Genomic DNA, 18,690 nt, shown 5'->3' with positions numbered 1-18,690 from the left:
CGTAGGCTACGATCGCACACACATCCACATGTATGTCATTCACCAGCCAAAAATAAATCTGTTCGCCATTGGCAGGTGTTCATTGATCCAGACCTTCTACTCTTCCATAGTAGCATAATACATGAAGTACAATTGTACATTTGTATGTAGCTTCTGAGTTAAATTAACACTGAGGATTAGGACAGACTAAGACTACAGTCAAGACTCTAATACGGATTTGACTGGGTAGATCTGAGACTAGTGATTATTATAGTAAAGACTTCAAGCACTAAAGCTTTATAATGGCAGCTTTTCTCCAATTGAATGTCTAGTGATTTATCAGAGAGGAAATAAAACACAGAACTCTCTTAGAAAGCAACCTCTTACGACCCCCTAACCCTAACCCCCCCCCCCCCCCCCCCCCACCCACAATCACCTGGACTGACAGCTTGATGCCGAAATCATTTTCAGAGAGACTTTACTTGCATGGGGTCGTTCTCCCTCTCTCTCGTTCTCCACCCCCCCCACCACCACCCCCACCACCCACCACACTGACATTATAAGGGCCAACATGAGAGATCAGGTCCCTGAACAGTTGTTTGGGGGCCGAGTGAGTCCTTTATGACCTCCGTCATAAATGTTTCCGAGGCCGGAGAGGGCAGTTGAACTTTAAAAGATTAAAGGAAATATGAAAGGGAGGGGTTGTGTTGGCATGATTTAATGGGGAGGCAGGCGAGGGAAGGGGAAGCGGTATAAGGATAGGAGAAAGGAGCTGAAGTGGGCGAAGAGACTTGATTTGAAAGAGAATAATATGTATAGGGATAGACTGGGAGCGATTGTTCTGTCTAGAATGAAACCTACAGTGTACTGCATGTGAGGGAGTGAGAGAGAGAGAGATAGAGAGGTGGAGAGGTCATTTCTCCCTCCGAGCGCATCCATTTCACAGTGTTTTCCTCCAGTCTCCCAACGGACATCACCCTTCTTCCTCCTCCATGCCATTATCCGTCCATGCCTCTGTCCCCCTATTATAAATGTGGCGTCAAGAGCCTCCACTCACACACCGTGCACACACTCGCACGCACACAGACACATACACTGTAGGACAGTGGAAAGCTCTCCATAGCACTACTCAGGCAGCCAGGGATCTCTAAGTACTGCTGACTGCAGGAATGATGGCATCTGCCACGGGTATCGACATTATTAATACTGCTGTCGATTGCTATTGTAAAATTATGTGCATCTGATTCCAGACAAACGATCGGTGGGCTTGTATATCACACACCATCTCAGCATCTGATCTCTTGCACTATAAACTTTAACCACTTAAACCCTATATTGACCGGGGTGGCCAAGGGGTCAATCCATGGCGCCCTCCTTTTTTCTCTCACTGCCACATCTCTTTGCCGAAAATAGCCAATATAAGCTCAGAACGCTTTGTGACATCTGACATGACGCTTTGTGAGCTTGTAGATCGGCTATGTTTACCTACAGTATTATGACATGCCCAGGATAGGGATTTTAGGGTTCTATTTTATTTTTTGTTTTGTCTTCTGTTATGTTGTTTAATTTGGTCTCTCCTCTTTTTTTAATGATCCAACTCCTAACCTCCCATACATTTATTTTCGAATTAACATTATGCGTGTGTGTGTGTGTGTGTGTGTGTGTGTGTGTGTGTGTGTGTGTGTGTGTGTGTGTGTGTGTGTGTGTGTGTGTGTGTGTGTGTGTGTGTGTGTGTGTGTGTGTGTGTGTGTGTGTGTGTGTTCATCAGGCCTACAGAAACGCAACTAATGAGAGCTTTAACCTTGCTGGATGAGTATAAATGGACTTTCCTGGGAGAAAGGAAATTGTCAGTGGGTGTTTGTGTGTTTATTTAGATTTGTGTGCAGACCCGTTTGTGTGTGTGTTCCCAACTCCTGAATTAACTGCTGTCTTCCTCTAAGCCCATATACACAGCTAGCTTTATGTGTGAGTGTGTGTGTGGATGAGTGTCTAGGTGTGTGCATGAATGACTGACTGTGTATGTGTGTGCTTGTGCACATGTGGCTATATGCATGTGTGTGGCTGCATATTCTCTGTAGACGTGATAAATGAATTGTAGCAGAGTTCATTCAGATGCCTCTTGAATAAAACATCACCACAACGTGTGTGTGTGTGTGTGTGTGTGTGTGTGTGTGTGTGTGTGTGTGTGTGTGTGTGTGTGTGTGTGTGTGTGTGTGTGTGTGTGTGTGTGTGTGTGTGTGTGTGTGTGTGTGTGTGTGTGTGCGTGCGTGCGTGCGTGCGTGCGTGCGTGCGTGCGTGCGTGCGTGCGTGCGTGCGTGCGTGCGTGCGTGTATGTGTACGTGAACATTCGTATTATGTTTGCTTTGTACCTTAACTCAGGGGTTTCCCAACTTTTCTATGCCAAGGACTTGCAAATAGCCATAGCCTCTGGCTGCGCCTCCCCTATTGTGAAATGGCTTCAAAAGGAAAATATAAATAGATATCTAAAAGCTCACAGCACATCTCATTGCTTGTAGATATGCTATTTTTTTTAGATTTTATATTTTTGGATACGTTTCTCCTTTCCAATTGGTCCTCCCGGTGCACCCATGGCCTCCACTTTGAAGAACACTGCCTTAACTCATGGACTGTGATTCAGAGTTCAGATAAGTCCGTGATTTTCATAAATCAACTGTGTGTAGGCTACTAGCATTCAGATTTTAGACCAAGCACTTCCAGGCTTCTGTTCCAATCGTGACCTCTGTATTTCAATGCAGAAAACAGCGATTTTACCCTCAGAATTAAACAATGCTTAACACATACTCCACCATAATTACACCATAATTAGTCATCACATTCTCAATTAACATATTGTTACCCTTGCTCCCATTTTATTCCCAATTATGCCAATTGATTATAATAATATCTTCACTTCTGTAGAGCTTCACATACAGTACCAGAGACACCCCACTGCTTGCAGCTGTCAAATAGAATCTGATTAACCATAATCACACGGCATCCATTTGGCTCTCATGTCATTCTCAGGAGGTGCTTGTTTGATTGGTCAGCCCTACACTTAAGTCAGAAATAATGGATGGATTGCTATGGAATGTGCTGGGCACTTTCATGCTTTGTGGAGGATGAACCCTGATATTTGTTACCCCATGGCCTTTCCTCTAGCATCATTTTTAACCCAACTAGTGAGACCGTCTAGGGCTATAAGGATGGCAATGTCGGTTAGGTCACAACGCCTCACGTTGCAAGGCGTTGTGAGCTTGTAGATGAGCTATTTTCACAATATTTATCTGTGGAACCGAGTCAAACTAAATGTTATGCCTCAACTCCTACAATTCCAAGTGCTTGTCAGGTTGGGTGGTCCCCAGTTCAATTATGATTATTTTTGGGGGTCCCCAGTTTAAATATGATTATTTTGGGAGGTCCCCTGTTCAAATATGATAATTTTGGGCTGTTGCGGCCTGAAAAGGTTGAGAACCACTGCTCTAAGGGCTGCTAACAGGGCTTAGACTCATACCTGATCAGCATGATAGAAAACAAAACTGCACCTCTGTTGTATGCCTCCGCCATCAGTTGCCATTTACATCTGTGTGTGTCGGTGCCTAATTTGTAAACTATTAGGAGCCCAATTTTCTTTTCTTTTTTTCATAAATTAAATAAATTGATTGAACTATATAATAGCCTCAGAAGGGCCAAATAATGCATTTATTATTCAGAGCGTTCACATAACAATGTAGCAATAAAATAACGCTAAATATTATTACAACAATATTGTTATTCTGTCCAAAAATAGGGGCGACGGGTAGAAATCTCTCTCTCTCTCTCTTTCTCTCCTCAACTGTACCTTCACTTAGTTTCTTTTCTGTCTGTGTATAGGATTGCTACAGAGGGGAAAATGTACTCTAGTGCTCTTAGAGCATAGAAAATAGAAATGCCTGCCTACTGCCTACAGTATGAGAGTATGAGTTGATTGAGTTCCCCCAGGTAGCTGCTGGACAGCGCCAGTTTCATATTGTGCTTAAGCATATGAAGCAATGAGCAATTTAAACCCTATGATTTGCATGCTAGCCCCCTCCTGTTTTCACTCTAAACATCTACAATCTACAATATTAAATCAGCCGATGCTAGCCCCCTCCTGTTTTCACTCTATATATCTACAATCTACAATATTAAATCAGCCGATCTACAAGTTGGCAATGTGTTGTGATCGACCGTTTTCACCCAATGTAGCCCCAGAATAGGAATGCTATAGTGTTCAAGTGGTTTAAGTGCCAATCAGCAGTATATCCTGTCTAATACCATCAGGAATTGCAACTCTGGTGACAGAGTTGGCACCCACTGTTTCCCAGTGCTGCACTTTACCATCGGATGAATGCAAGGATGACCATGGCCCCCTATGCTAACTACGGTATTGGGTTTGATGATTTGAAGAGCATATTAATGATGTTAGCCATATGCCACTGCCAATAAGCAGAAATTATCCCTCTGAAGCACTTGGGGGAAATGACACGGAATGTCTGAGGCAGCATTTTCCTCATTGTCATCATTAAAGGCGAAGAGCCCAGCGGATCACTTAAGATCATCACGACAGTAATGATTAGCGGTGACCTTGTTCTCCAGGACAACACTGGACCAAAATAATGCAGGTGGGACCATAGTCTGTACTAGATTTCACAGTTCTGTCTCTGTCTGTCTATCTTTTGCAGCCTTATGGTAAAACCAGATGAGGTGTATATAAAAAAAAAATCAAAGACCTTTTTCTGAGCACATCAAAGGGCTTTTCTAACCTTCAACCTCTGCTGCATAATAATAATGTGGTAGAGGACTGATGTGTGTGCGTGCATGCAAGTGTGTCTGTCTGTGCGTGCGTGCATGTGTACATGTATGCACATCTAGACAGGAGGTGGAAAGTTGAGTGGGGCAGTGCTCACTAGCACACTGTTGAGGTCCTTCGGGCGTTCCAGGGGGTCCCCAGCGAAACGTTTACGTTTGGTTCCATGTGTGTACACTATCAGAGTTTTAAAAAAAAAGAAAACATCAAATGGGGGTCCTTGAAATTAAAAAGGTTGAGAATCCCTGCGGTCTTGATCCAAGCGCTCTTTCTAACTTTTAATGCAGACTTTGATATTCACTCTACTCTATCTGACACTTATTAACGTGCACGTGGACATGCACACACTCATAAACTCTCTGGCTGGTATGCATGTGTTCATGCCCCTAAATCACAGCTTTTCCCTGCTAGTTATCTGTGTGTTTCGTACAGGTAACCCAACATATTTTATTCATGTGTGTCTCAACATAATGTGCATGATTAGAGTTTCATCTTCACTCCATAAATCAGCGGGAGTCTGTATTAAGCATGTTTTCTTTCAAGCTGCCATGTCGCAGCACCAACATTAAAAAACAGCCAATTAGTCAGTATTAAAGGCTAATAGCAATGATATATGGAGTTGTCAGCCCTGTGATAGTGTTATGAGAGAGAGAGAGAGAGAGAGAGAGAGAGAGAGAGAGAGAGAGAGGGTTTTCCTAAATCCTGCGTCTTTTTGTTTTATTATGAAAAATATGGTCTGGATCAGTACTATGGAGGATCCTCAAAAGCACATTTGAATTGGTGATTGTGCATTCCCCAGCAGATAAAAACTGTACCGATCATGGCTTGCGGTACTGAAACACACATCACCACAAAATCAATCACAAGGAAAGTTTCTGTTTCAAACATGGATGCAGGACTCTGGCAGAACTCCCTTCACTGTCACTTCCGCCCAACTATTAAAACATGATATGGGAAATGCTGGCTGTGGTGCCATCTGCATTAGCTACCACTGACAGGGCTAAAGAAATACATCTTGGTGGACTATTAGTAGAGTTTTGAATAATGATCAGTTTTCATTATAGATATTTATTCTAAGGTAACTAACTCTTGGATAGAAACTGAATCATGCCAGTGTGTGGCAATTCATGCTATGCCAGAGACCCTACACCCATATATCACACATATCCTCAGCTAGTTAGCCTGGGAATGGGATCGATTGATTACAATTACCGCTGGCAACGCTTGGCTGATCAATCACCTCCCGGTGGTCATTACTCAAAGACATCGGCACCGGTCGATGGTCGCCTGATAGATGGGAGGGCCCGTGCTTAATCTCAAACGGCGCTCGGACCACGATGCTGAGGGAATAAAAGGATCTACACAGTAGCAATCCTAAATGCAGTTCAGCCCTTTTTGTAAATATTGACAGCTCTACATGTGCAGGTGATGTTTCATAACCACCAGATTACACATTTAGCGTCAGCATCACGTGTTGGTATCTTTCTTTGAACATATAGCGATGTGTTGGAATCTTTCCCTATCTGTATGCCCTCGTACACAGCAAAATCCTGAGTCCATGTGGGTTAATTTGTACAGCATGCTGAAAGAGGTGGCTGTCTATATTTGTCTGTCTGTCTGTCTGTCTGCCTACAGTAATCTCGCAAATCGCTGGAGCGATCAGTGCTAGATTTCTGAAATATTTAACTTTGACTTTTTTCAAACACATAATGGAAGTCCAAACGGACTTGGATTGCCCAGATTTGGGTAGAGATGATGTAATTTGCAGTACTCTTAAAGAGCCATGCTGTCTAGAAGGAATTGAATGAGGCCTGAAATGGACCAAATATAAAGTCATACGTCATACTGTAAAATGTCATAGACGGCTGGCATCATTTACTGGGAACATGTAGTCCAACATCCACGTGAAGCCATGCCTTTATTGGACGTACAGCAAGTAGTCTTGTTACATTACTAGAGGGGAGGGGCGCGCCCTATTCGCTGCGCGGTGCTTTGTGTTTGTTGGTCGAACTATGTGGTTCGATGTAGTTCGATGGACAATCGTAGTTCGAACTATGTAGTTCGATGGACAATCGCATAGAGCCACATCATGGCTACCGACCCCTCTCACTGCCATTCTGACTAACTGACTGACTCACATCTGATCTCATTTGCTCCTTTTCCACCAGATGGCTTTGAACCACCTGCCCTCATTTCCTATGCACTGGACTAATGTATCGACAAACACAGGAGAGCTGCCGGGGGGGGGGGGGGGGGGAGAAAAGAGGAGAAAAAAAGTCTACTTATTGATTTTTTTTCTTTGTAGCTGTGTTATCGTTGTCTGTTTTGTCGGGTTTATTTTTTCAAGTCGCTGACTTTGTGAGCGGCAGCAATAATGAGAAATGTAAACAGTGATTGAGGGAGAGGCAGGTCGTCCGAACAGGGGATACCAAACAGACCAAAGCACAGCAGAGGCAAACTTGAATAATCATGGCTGTCGAGCAGGAACCTGTATTATTTAGGTTAGCGTATAGATCTGCTATGAAAACTAAAAACACAAAAATGTCACCCCTATTGCCCAAAACAGGGACACCAGGTTGAAAGTTGTTGAAACTAGGTTAAAAATATTTAACCAATGAAAAGTATTAAAAAGAGCTTTAGAACACAGCTTATTTTTTTTCCTTTTCTTGAAAAGTATCATGTTTGGACATAAAGTGCAAGCTTTACACCCGACAGTGACAATATACTAGTGCAGCGTACAGACTCTCTCTTAGCTGCCATTGCCTGGCGGGAAATTATGAGCTCTGAGAGCCGCGCGGCCATTGCATCATAAACAATGGCTGGGGTAGAAACAGAGAGAGACACAGAGACTAGCTGGATTCTGCGATGGACAGCCACACAGCAGTCTTCCATCAGGTGTCTAAAACTGCTGAGGAGAAAATGAGGACTATCAATTTCACATGAAGAGAAGAATGGATTAAACTACGGAGAGGAGGATAAGAGAGGAGAACAAGTGGACGGGGTGAGAGAGAGAGGGAGAGAGAGATTGATGCAGGCCAATCTATAGGCTGCTAGTGTGTAGGGTCCCAGGCCATTATTGATGCGAGGCTAACATTGATCTAAACGCCATAAATAAACACCTCTGCACATTATTTATGCAAGCAGACTCAGCTAAGAGGTAGAGGACAAGGAGCTGTGCCCTTGGAGATGTCATTTACCTCAACCGAGTTGGGAATCTCAAATTATTTTGAATAAGAAACCCATCCTATAGCTTTTAACTACACTAAATCTTGAACAAAATGTGACAGAACTGGAACTTGTGTTTCACTTTTTAATCTATGATGATATCCACTTTGGTCATTTTGGATTTCTCTCTTTGTCTTGTTGTTTAATTGATGTCCTAGTCCTACAGTATGTTAGATTAACTGCCTAATAGAATTGTATTAGTAATGTTCGACCTTAAAGGCTTCCTCAAATCCCACTGTGAAGTCAATACATGGAGGGGTTTAATAACTTTCAAGCTGGCGTCCCTATTTTAGGCAAGTCATTATACTCATTTGTTTCTCGCATATTTTCCCTTAGACTTTTTGAAAAGTTGTGAAAATAGCCGATCTACAATCTTTTGTAGGTAGGCTATTTTAGCAAGTAAAATAAAATAAATTAAATTAAATTGGACTTAAAATGAGTTAAACTGACAGCCGGTTTAAGGATACAGTTTTTTTTAAAGATTTGTTTTTGGTATTTTTTTATTGTTTTTATTGGAGAGGGACAGGGAAAGTAGTCTGACAGGAAGAATGGGGAGAGAGATGGGGGGAAGACATGCAGGAAAAGGCCGACGGGAACGGGACGCGAACCCGCGCCACACTGCTATTAAGGATTTGCAACCAGGGTGCCTAGACCGCGACGCCACGGTCTAGGCCACAGTGGTAGATTTTAAGGTTGTACAGGTATGGATTAGGTCAATCTGGGAACCCATCGTCAAAAAAAGGAAAAACAGCGCCCTCTGCTGTTTTTTTACCTTTGATTTGACTCTGGGAGGAGTGATTATGTAGAACTATGCCGACTGGAAACCGGGGTTTTGGTTTGCCTTCAGCCCTCCACTTCCGGTGGTGCGCCTATGTTTTCATTCCCACTAACAATATTTCTCCACGGAACACTAACACCATTTCTCCCAAAGAACATGGATCGTTTTGGTTATAAGCCCACTTGTTTCTATGATGAAAGAGCAAGTTCAAATGTTACTAACTTTACGTGGTTGTGTCGGCTTCGAGGACGCTAATAAATGAGTTTCGGTTTGTTTCCAGTGGGAAGCGAGCGCACAGATGTAAATCCCGGCCACTACATTTGTGTGTGTGGTTGATTATTACGGTCATTTCCGGGTTGCGCGGCCCAATTATTAGTTACTGTAATGTTTGGGCTGGGATGCTTTTCAGTAAAAGTGGTGGTAATAAGGACGTGCGTTTGTATGTGCCTCGACGGAGTGGGGCGGTGGAGTATCTGCTATCTGCGCGCCGGTTGTGGTGGGCCAGTCTGGGCCAAAATGCCAGTCCGGCCCTGTGTGTGTGTGTGTGTGTGTGTGTGTGTGTGTGTGCGTGTGCGTGTGCGTGTGTGTGTGTGTGTGTGTGTGTGTGCGTGCGCGCGTGCAGTGTTATAACAGTGCCTTTAAATTTGTGTTTGTGTGCAAGGAAGAGAAGATGGAGAGAGAGACAGAAAGAGCGAGAGATGATGGATCGTAAAAGTGACGGCCTCTTTCTCTGAAGTGACTAAACTGCTTATAAATCTTGTTTTAAAGTGCACATAACTGTCTTGCAGACCCGTGCTTCCGGGAAGGAACTCTATAGATTAATTAGTTCCAAATAGAAACCATTTCAAGCGGTTTCATCATCTCCAGGCAATCCCTCGGTGTGTGTGTGGGTGTGTGTGTGTGTGTCACGCACACGCACATACAGTCGAGTGTAAGTGCTCCCTTAGGTCTATACGCTTCACAGAACAGAAGTGTATAGGTACTGAGTGTATGCATGTCTGACAGAAACTGTAACATCCACGTTTATATGAGGGGCCGTTTAGGCCAAAAATAATGAAACACTTTCACACACGCTAACGAGACAGTCTTATACTTACTACTGAAATGCTTATACATTCAATTTTGAGACACTTTCACACACGCTGATGAGACACTCTTACATATACTACTGAAATGATATACGTTCAATATTGAAACACTTGCACACTCACTACTGAAACACTCTCACATACATACATACTTTGTAAATCGATGCACGTTCATATATGAAACTTTATACATACTCATCTGAACACTTACGCATACATATGAGAAACACATACACATACATATATACTTCTGTGTCATATACACATGCATATGAAATGCTTGCACGCATACAAGTTAAACATTTATACATTTATATCTGAAACACTCACACATACACGTATGAAAAGGCTGCATGCATATTGCTGAACACTTGTACATTTACAACTGAATTTCTTGTATATTATTACAAACTAAAATGAAAACTTTAGTTGCATGTGCAAGCCTTTCACATGTATTCATACGAGTAATTTCAGTAGTATGTATAAATAAATTCAATAATATACATACACATAATTTCAGTGATATGTATAAGTGAGTTCGGTATAATGTATAAAAGAGTTTCACATGTATTCATACAAGTGATTTCAGTAGTATGTATAAATGATTTCAATAACATACATACACATAATTTCATTATAATGTATACAAGAGTTTTACATGTATTCATACAAGTGATTTCAGTAGTATGTATAAATGATTTCAATAGTATATATACATACTTTCAATAGCATGTATAGATCATTTCACTATTATGTATACAATAATTTCACATGTACGCATACAAGAAATCTCAGTAGCATACGGAAGTGGTTTCAAGGTGACCCTTGTGACCCCATAGTACAGCAGATTAATGGCATTACAAAATAATCGTTCACTTTGTGATGCCAGCATGTAATTTGGCACAGATACTCTCTAAGGGCCACTCTTATGGAAAAAGGCGCTGGCCACAAAAAATTCAAGATGGCGCCCATTCTTTTCAAGATGGCCGCTACCTTAGCAGAGAAGATAGTGATATAATCTTTCAGGTTGTGATACAAGGATGAAATTTGGCACACATACTCTGTAAGGGTCACTCTTATGGAAAAAGGCGCTGGCCGATCAAAAATCCAAGATGGCGACCATTTTTTCCAAGATGGCCACCACCTTAGCGAAGCAGTAGTGATATAATCTTTCAGGTTGTGATACAAGGATGAAATTTGGCACACATACTCTGTAAGGGTCACTCTTATGGAAAAAGGGGCTGGCCACTAAAAATCCAAGATGGCAACCATTTTTGAAGATGGCTGCCACCTTAGTGGAGCATATAGTGATATAATCTTTCAGGTTGTGATACAAGGATGACATTTGGCACACATACTCTATAAGGGCAACTCCTATGGAAAAAGGGGCTGGCCACAAAAAATCCAAGATGGCAACCATTTTTTAAGATGGCTGCCACCTTAGCGGAGCAGGTAGTGATATAATCGTTCAGGTGCCTCTGTGGATGGAATCAAATGTGTTTTTTAAAGTCTCTGAGGCATAGTACAGCAGTCAGGTTATCCTTCTTCACCTCCTCTATCAATCTCCTTAGGGCCAAGATCTGGGTTACGTACTTCTCCCCTCCAGAAAGCCATTTTGGTTCTCTCTCAGGTGAGGGTCGATGGCCTGCCGAATCCTGTTTAGTATCATTCTGTTGTACACCTTTGCGGTGATACATGTCAGGCTGATGCCTCTGTAGTTGTCAGGCTTTGAGAGGTCTCCAACTGTAGGCACTGGGATGATGTTGGAGAGAGACCATATTTCAGGCTGGTTGTTGTGCAGTAGAGCAAAACACCAACACACCTAGCACCTAGCCCGATCATTCATCCAGTGCCATTTAAGTCCCATGTGATCTATACACCTTCCGGATAAGTATAGATACAAGTTATGAATAGCCCCGCTTACCCTTGGCTCGGCTCTTCCGTGCTGGCACACCCTGTCAATTCAGGCAAGGGTATCTAACTACATCTACTAACTATTACTAGCTAATTGACCAGAGCTGTTAGACAGCATTTGGAGAGACAGTGAGATCCATGTTGACCTGGTCAACAACCAACCCTCCTGTTGGTCCTTTTGTTGGTCCGACCAGCGACCAACACTCCTGTTGGTCCTTTTGTTGGTCCGACCAGCGACCAACACTCCTGTTGGTCTTTTTGTTGGTCCGACCAGCGACCAACACTCCTGTTGGTCCAGACCAACACTCCTGTTGGTCCAGACCAACACTCCTGTTGGTCCTTTTGTTGGTCCGACCAGCGACCAACACTCCTGTTGGTCTTTTTGTTGGTCCGACCAGCGACCAACACTCCTGTTGGTCTTTTTGTTGGTCCGACCAGCGACCAACACTCCTGTTGGTCTTTTTGTTGGTCCGACCAGCGACCAACACTCCTGTTGGTCCAGACCAACACTCCTGTTGGTCCTTTTGTTGGTCCGACCAGCGACCAACACTCCTGTTGGTCCTTTTGTTGGTCCGACCAGCGACCAACACTCCTGTTGGTCTTTTTGTTGGTCCGACCAGCGACCAACACTCCTGTTGGTCTTTTTGTTGGTCCGACCAGCGACCAACACTCCTGTTGGTCCAGACCAACACTCCTGTTGGACCAACACTCCTGTTGGTCCAGACCAACACTCCTGTTGGTCCAGACCAACACTCCTGTTGGTCCTTTTGTTGGTCCGACCAGCGACCAACACTCCTGTTGGTCTTTTTGTTGGTCCGACCAGCGACCAACACTCCTGTTGGTCTTTTTGTTGGTCCGACCAGCGACCAACACTCCTGTTGGTCTTTTTGTTGGTCCGACCAGCGACCAACACTCCTGTTGGTCCAGACCAACACTCCTGTTGGTCCTTTTGTTGGTCCGACCAGCGACCAACACTCCTGTTGGTCCTTTTGTTGGTCCGACCAGCGACCAACACTCCTGTTGGTCTTTTTGTTGGTCCGACCAGCGACCAACACTCCTGTTGGTCTTTTTGTTGGTCCGACCAGCGACCAACACTCCTGTTGGTCCAGACCAACACTCCTGTTGGTCCTTTTGTTGGTCCGACCAGCGACCAACACTCCTGTTGGTCCTTTTGTTGGTCCGACCAGCGACCAACACTCCTGTTGGTCCGACCAGCGACCAACACTCCTGTTGGTCTTTTTGTTGGTCCGACCAGCGACCAACACTCCTGTTCAGCCATAACTCCAATACGCACAATCCGACCGTCATGAAACCTGGTATGTGGACTCAGACGGCCAATAGGGACAGAATGAAATTGCTTTAGCCCCGCCCCCTCTCTTCCCCCCTCTATTCCTATTGGCTGGGATTCAATCAGCCATAACTCCAATACGCACAATCCGACCGTCCTAAAACTTGGTATGTGGACTCAAACGGCCAATAGGGACAGACTGAAATTGATTTAGCCCCGCCCCCTCTCACTTCCTATTGGCTGGGCTTCAATCAGTCATAACTCCAATACGCACAATCCGACCGTCCTAAAACTTGGTATGTGGACTCAAACGGCCAATAGGGACAGACTGAAATTGATTTAGCCCCGCCCCCTCTCACTTCCTATTGGCTGGGCTTCAATCAGTCATAACTCCAATACGCACAATCCGACCGTCCTAAAACTTGGTATGTGGACTCAAACGGCCAATAGGGACAGACTGAAATTGATTTAGCCCCGCCCCCTCTCACTTCCTATTGGCTGGGCTTCAATCAGTCATAACTCCAATACGCACAATCCGACCGTCCTAAAACTTGGTATGTGGACTCAAACGGCCAATAGGGACAGACTGAAAAATACTTTAGCCCCGCCCCCTCTCACTTCCTATTGGCTGGGCTTCAATCAGTCATAACTCCAATACGCACAATCCGACCCTCCTAAAAACTTGGTATGTGGACTGAAGAAGGCCTACAAGTACAGAGTTATTTTAAGTTAGTTCCAACCAAAATGGTTATCTCTCGCGTATATGCTAAATAAAATATGCCATATAAGGTTGCTGGGAGTGAAATTGGCATATAATATACAGTATAGGGGTGCCTCGGATGAAGAAATAATTTATAGGGGTGCCTTGACCCAAAAAAGTTTGAGAACCCCTGTTCTAATGCAAGATATGCAAGTGTTCTTCTCCCTACCTCCATGATACATAAAACAATTACTCAATTACTCAATATTTATATGGGTGGCTGGTTAGCTCCCTCAGTACTGATGTTGTGCGTCAATCGGAAGGCCTGGGTTCACATCCCACTGCCGGAACTAACCAGAGGGTCATGAAAGGAGTGTCCACCCACATCGTGGCCCTGGGATCCTTTCAGTACTACATGCAAGTTACAATCGATCCTCTGCAGATGAATCTAGCCAAGCCTTGTAACTGACTGCGGACACCGAAGAATATTTAGATCCCCCAAGGTTTGATTTCAGACGTGGAACCACTTTCTGACTGACCTCTGGTGACCTTTAGGGGTCAATGACCTCAGAATTGCCTAATTTACACTTTTTGGTCCAATATTCTCCATTATAATACATGCTTGTTAAAATGGGAGTTTTGTTCTAGTAAAAGGTTAAACTCCATAGCCCACAGAAATGGCGATTCATGTTAACTTTCATTATAGAAATGTTATGACATCTTTGATCATAGAGAGACCAAAAGGAGTAAAATCTAGGCTAGGCTGTTGCCCGCCCGAGCCTACTGGCATAACTGAGGTGCTCTGCCTGTCCCTATTGGCCGTCTGAGTCCACATACCAAGTTTTTAGGAGGGTCGGGTTGTGCGTATTGGAGTTATGACTGATTGAAGCCCAGCCAATAGGAAGTGAGAGGGGGCGGGGCTAAATCAATTTCAGTCTGTCCCTATTGGCCGTCTGAGTCCACATACCAAGTTTTAGGACGGTCGGATTGTGCGTATTGGAGTTATGACTGATTGAAGCCCAGCCAATAGGAAGTGAGAGGGGGCGGGGCTAAATCAATTTCAGTCTGTCCCTATTGGCCGTTTGAGTCCACATACCAAGTTTTAGGACGGTCGGATTGTGCGTATTGGAGTTATGACTGATTGAAGCCCAGCCAATAGGAAGTGAGAGGGGGCGGGGCTAAATCAATTTCAGTCTGTCCCTATTGGCCGTTTGAGTCCACATACCAAGTTTTAGGACGGTCGGATTGTGCGTATTGGAGTTATGGCTGATTGAATCCCAGCCAATAGGAATAGAGGGGGGAAGAGAGGGGGCGGGGCTAAAGCAATTTCATTCTGTCCCTATTGGCCGTCTGAGTCCACATACCAGGTTTCATGACGGTCGGATTGTGCGTATTGGAGTTATGGCTGAACAGGAGTGTTGGTCGCTGGTCGGACCAACAAAAAGACCAACAGGAGTGTTGGTCGCTGGTCGGACCAACAGGAGTGTTGGTCGCTGGTCGGACCAACAAAAAGACCAACAGGAGTGTTGGTCGCTGGTCGGACCAACAAAAGGACCAACAGGAGTGTTGGTCTGGACCAACAGGAGTGTTGGTCGCTGGTCGGACCAACAAAAAGACCAACAGGAGTGTTGGTCGCTGGTCGGACCAACAAAAGGACCAACAGGAGTGTTGGTCTGGACCAACAGGAGTGTTGGTCGCTGGTCGGACCAACAAAAGGACCAACAGGAGTGTTGGTCGCTGGTCGGACCAACAAAAAGACCAACAGGAGTGTTGGTCGCTGGTCGGACCAACAAAAAGACCAACAGGAGTGTTGGTCGCTGGTCGGACCAACAAAAAGACCAACAGGAGTGTTGGTCGCTGGTCGGACCAACAGGAGTGTTGGTCGCTGGTCGGACCAACAAAAAGACCAACAGGAGTGTTGGTCGCTGGTCGGACCAACAAAAGGACCAACAGGAGTGTTGGTCTGGACCAACAGGAGTGTTGGTCGCTGGTCGGACCAACAAAAAGACCAACAGGAGTGTTGGTCGCTGGTCGGACCAACAAAAAGACCAACAGGAGTGTTGGTCGCTGGTCGGACCAACAAAAGGACCAACAGGAGTGTTGGTTTGGACCAACAGGAGTGTTGGTCACTGGTCGGACCAACAAAAAGACCAACAGGAGTGTTGGTCGCTGGTCGGACCAACAAAAAGACCAACAGGAGTGTTGGTCGCTGGTCGGACCAACAAAAAGACCAACAGGAGTGTTGGTCGCTGGTCGGACCAACAAAAGGACCAACAGGAGTGTTGGTTGTTGACCAGGTCAACATGGATCTCACCCCTACTGAGCATTTGGGACACTGATAAGCTATACTATTACTACAGTATTAGTAAAACTAGCATTTGGGACACTGATAAGCTATACTATTACTACAGTATTAGTAAAACTAGCATTTGGGACACTGATAAGCTATACTATTACTACAGTACTAGTAAAACTAGATTAGCTGACATTGAGTTACACAGCAGTGATGCCACAATTGTGCCCTGGTTGCTCAATGACATTCACTCTATTATAATAAGCTATATACTGTAAGACAGTGGTACAACTCCTGGAAGTCACCTTGACTGGCGGCCATGTTGATTTTTTGGGGTGGTCAGCTCTCCTTTTCATAAGAGTGGACCTTGAAGAGTATTTGTGCCAAGTTTCATCCTTGTATCACAACCTAAAAGATTATATCACTATCTGCTCCGGTAAGGTGGCAGCCATCTTAAAAATGGTTGCCATATTGGATTTTTAAGTGGCCAGCGTCTTTTTCCATAAGAGTGGCCCTTACAAAGTATGTGTAACAAATTTTATCCTTGTATCGCAACCTGAAAGATTATATCACTATCTGCTCTGCTAAGGTGGCAGCCATCTTAAAAAATGGTTGCCATCTTGGATTTTTAGTGGCCAGCCCCTTTTTCCATAAGAGTGGCCCTTACAGAGTATGTGTGCCAAATGTCATCCTTGTATCACAACCTGAAAGATTATATCACTACTGCTCCGCTAAGGTGGCAGCCATCTTAAAAAATGGTTGCCATCCTGGATTTTTGATCAGCCACTGCTTTTTTTCCATAAGAGTGGCCCTTACAAAGTATTTGTGCCAAATTTCATTCTTGTATCACAACCTGAAAGATTATATCACTATCTGCTCAGCTAAAGTGTCTTGAAAAAAATGGTCGCCATCTTGGATTTTTGAGTGGCCAGCGCCTTTTTCCATAAGAGTGGCTCTTATAGAGTATGTGTGCCAAATTTCATCCTTGTATCATAACCTGAAAGATTATATCACTATCTGCTCCGCTAAGCTGGTGGCCATCTTGAAAAAAATCGTCGCCATCTTGGATTTTTGATCGGCCAGTTACTTTTTCCATAAGAGTGACCCTTACGAAGTATGTTTGCCAAATTTCATCCTTGTATCACAACCTGAAAGATTATATCACTACTGCTTCTCTGCTAAGGTAGCGGCCATCTTGAAAATAATGGGCGCCATCTTGGATTTTTTAGTGGCGAGCGCCCTTTTCCATAAGAGTGGCCCTTAGAGAGTATCTGTGCCAAATTACATGCTTGCATCACAAAGGGAACGATTCTTTTGTAATTTGCCATTAATCTGCTGTACTACTGGGGTCACAAGGGTCATCTTGAAACCACTTCCGTATGCTACTGAGATTTCTTGTATGCGTACATGTGAAATTATTGTATACATAATAGTGAAATGATCTATACATGCTATTGAAATTATGTATATATACTATTGAAATCATTTATACATACTACTGAAATCACTTGTATGAATACATGTAAAACTCTTGTATACATTATAATGAAATTATGTGTATGTATGTTATTGAAATCATTTATACATACTACTGAAATCACTTGTATGAATACATGTGAAACTCTTTTATACATTATACCGAACTCACTTATACATATCACTGAAATTATGTGTATGTATATTATTGAATTTATTTATACATACTACTGAAATTACTCGTATGAATACATGTGAAAGGCTTGCACATGCAACTAAAGTTTTCATTTTAGTTTGTAATAATATACAAGAAATTCAGTTGTAAATGTACAAGTGTTCAGCAATATGCATGCAGCCTTTTCATACGTGTATGTGTGAGTGTTTCAGATATAAATGTATAAATGTTTAACTTGTATGCGTGCAAGCATTTCATATGCATGTGTATATGACACAGAAGTATATATGTATGTGTATGTGTTTCTCATATGTATGCGTAAGTGTTCAGATGAGTATGTATAAAGTTTCATATATGAACGTGCATCGATTTACAAAGTATGTATGTATGTGAGAGTGTTTCAGTAGTGAGTGTGCAAGTGTTTCAATATTGAACGTATATCATTTCAGTAGTATATGTAAGAGTGTCTCATAAGCGTGTGTGAAAGTGTCTCAAAATTGAATGTATAAGCATTTCAGTAGTAAGTATAAGACTGTCTCGTTAGCGTGTGTGAAAGTGTTTCATTATTTTTGGCCTAAACGGCCCCTCATACGTTTAACCTTGGCCCGACCAGGTGGCCTTCCTGAAACATATTCCCTCGCTGAGAATTGGGAAATTTGGTGGAGTATTCATGGCAATGTTCCGGTGCACATATGGTGCTGTGTATTAAGATTTATAGGAGCGGGAATAGAAGGCACGTCAGCGCTTTACAACCATAGTTTGATGTCCACAACACACACGCACGCTCGCACACACACACACACACACACACACACACACACACACACACACACACACACACACACACACACACACACACACACAGCACACGATGCTACCCGCAAATACAGTAGTACACACATCTGCAAAAGCTGGCTTAGGCACAATGCATGCAACATGCGCACGCATG

General features: G+C 43.6%; 1 protein-coding gene across 1 annotated transcript in view; it reads left to right on the top strand.

Annotated features, from left to right (window-relative positions):
• grid2 (glutamate receptor, ionotropic, delta 2) overlaps window positions 1-18,690 on the top strand; it is a gene marked incomplete at both ends in the record, with an annotated part of 761,628 nt that overhangs the window by 201,067 nt on the left and 541,871 nt on the right.

Source organism: Gymnoscopelus microlampas, assembly GCF_963454915.1.
Source record: "Gymnoscopelus microlampas genome assembly, chromosome: 4".
NCBI lineage: Eukaryota > Metazoa > Chordata > Actinopteri > Myctophiformes > Myctophidae > Gymnoscopelus > Gymnoscopelus microlampas.
The sequence above is the reverse complement of the archived record's forward strand: the minus strand, read 5'-3'. Positions and strand labels throughout refer to the sequence as shown.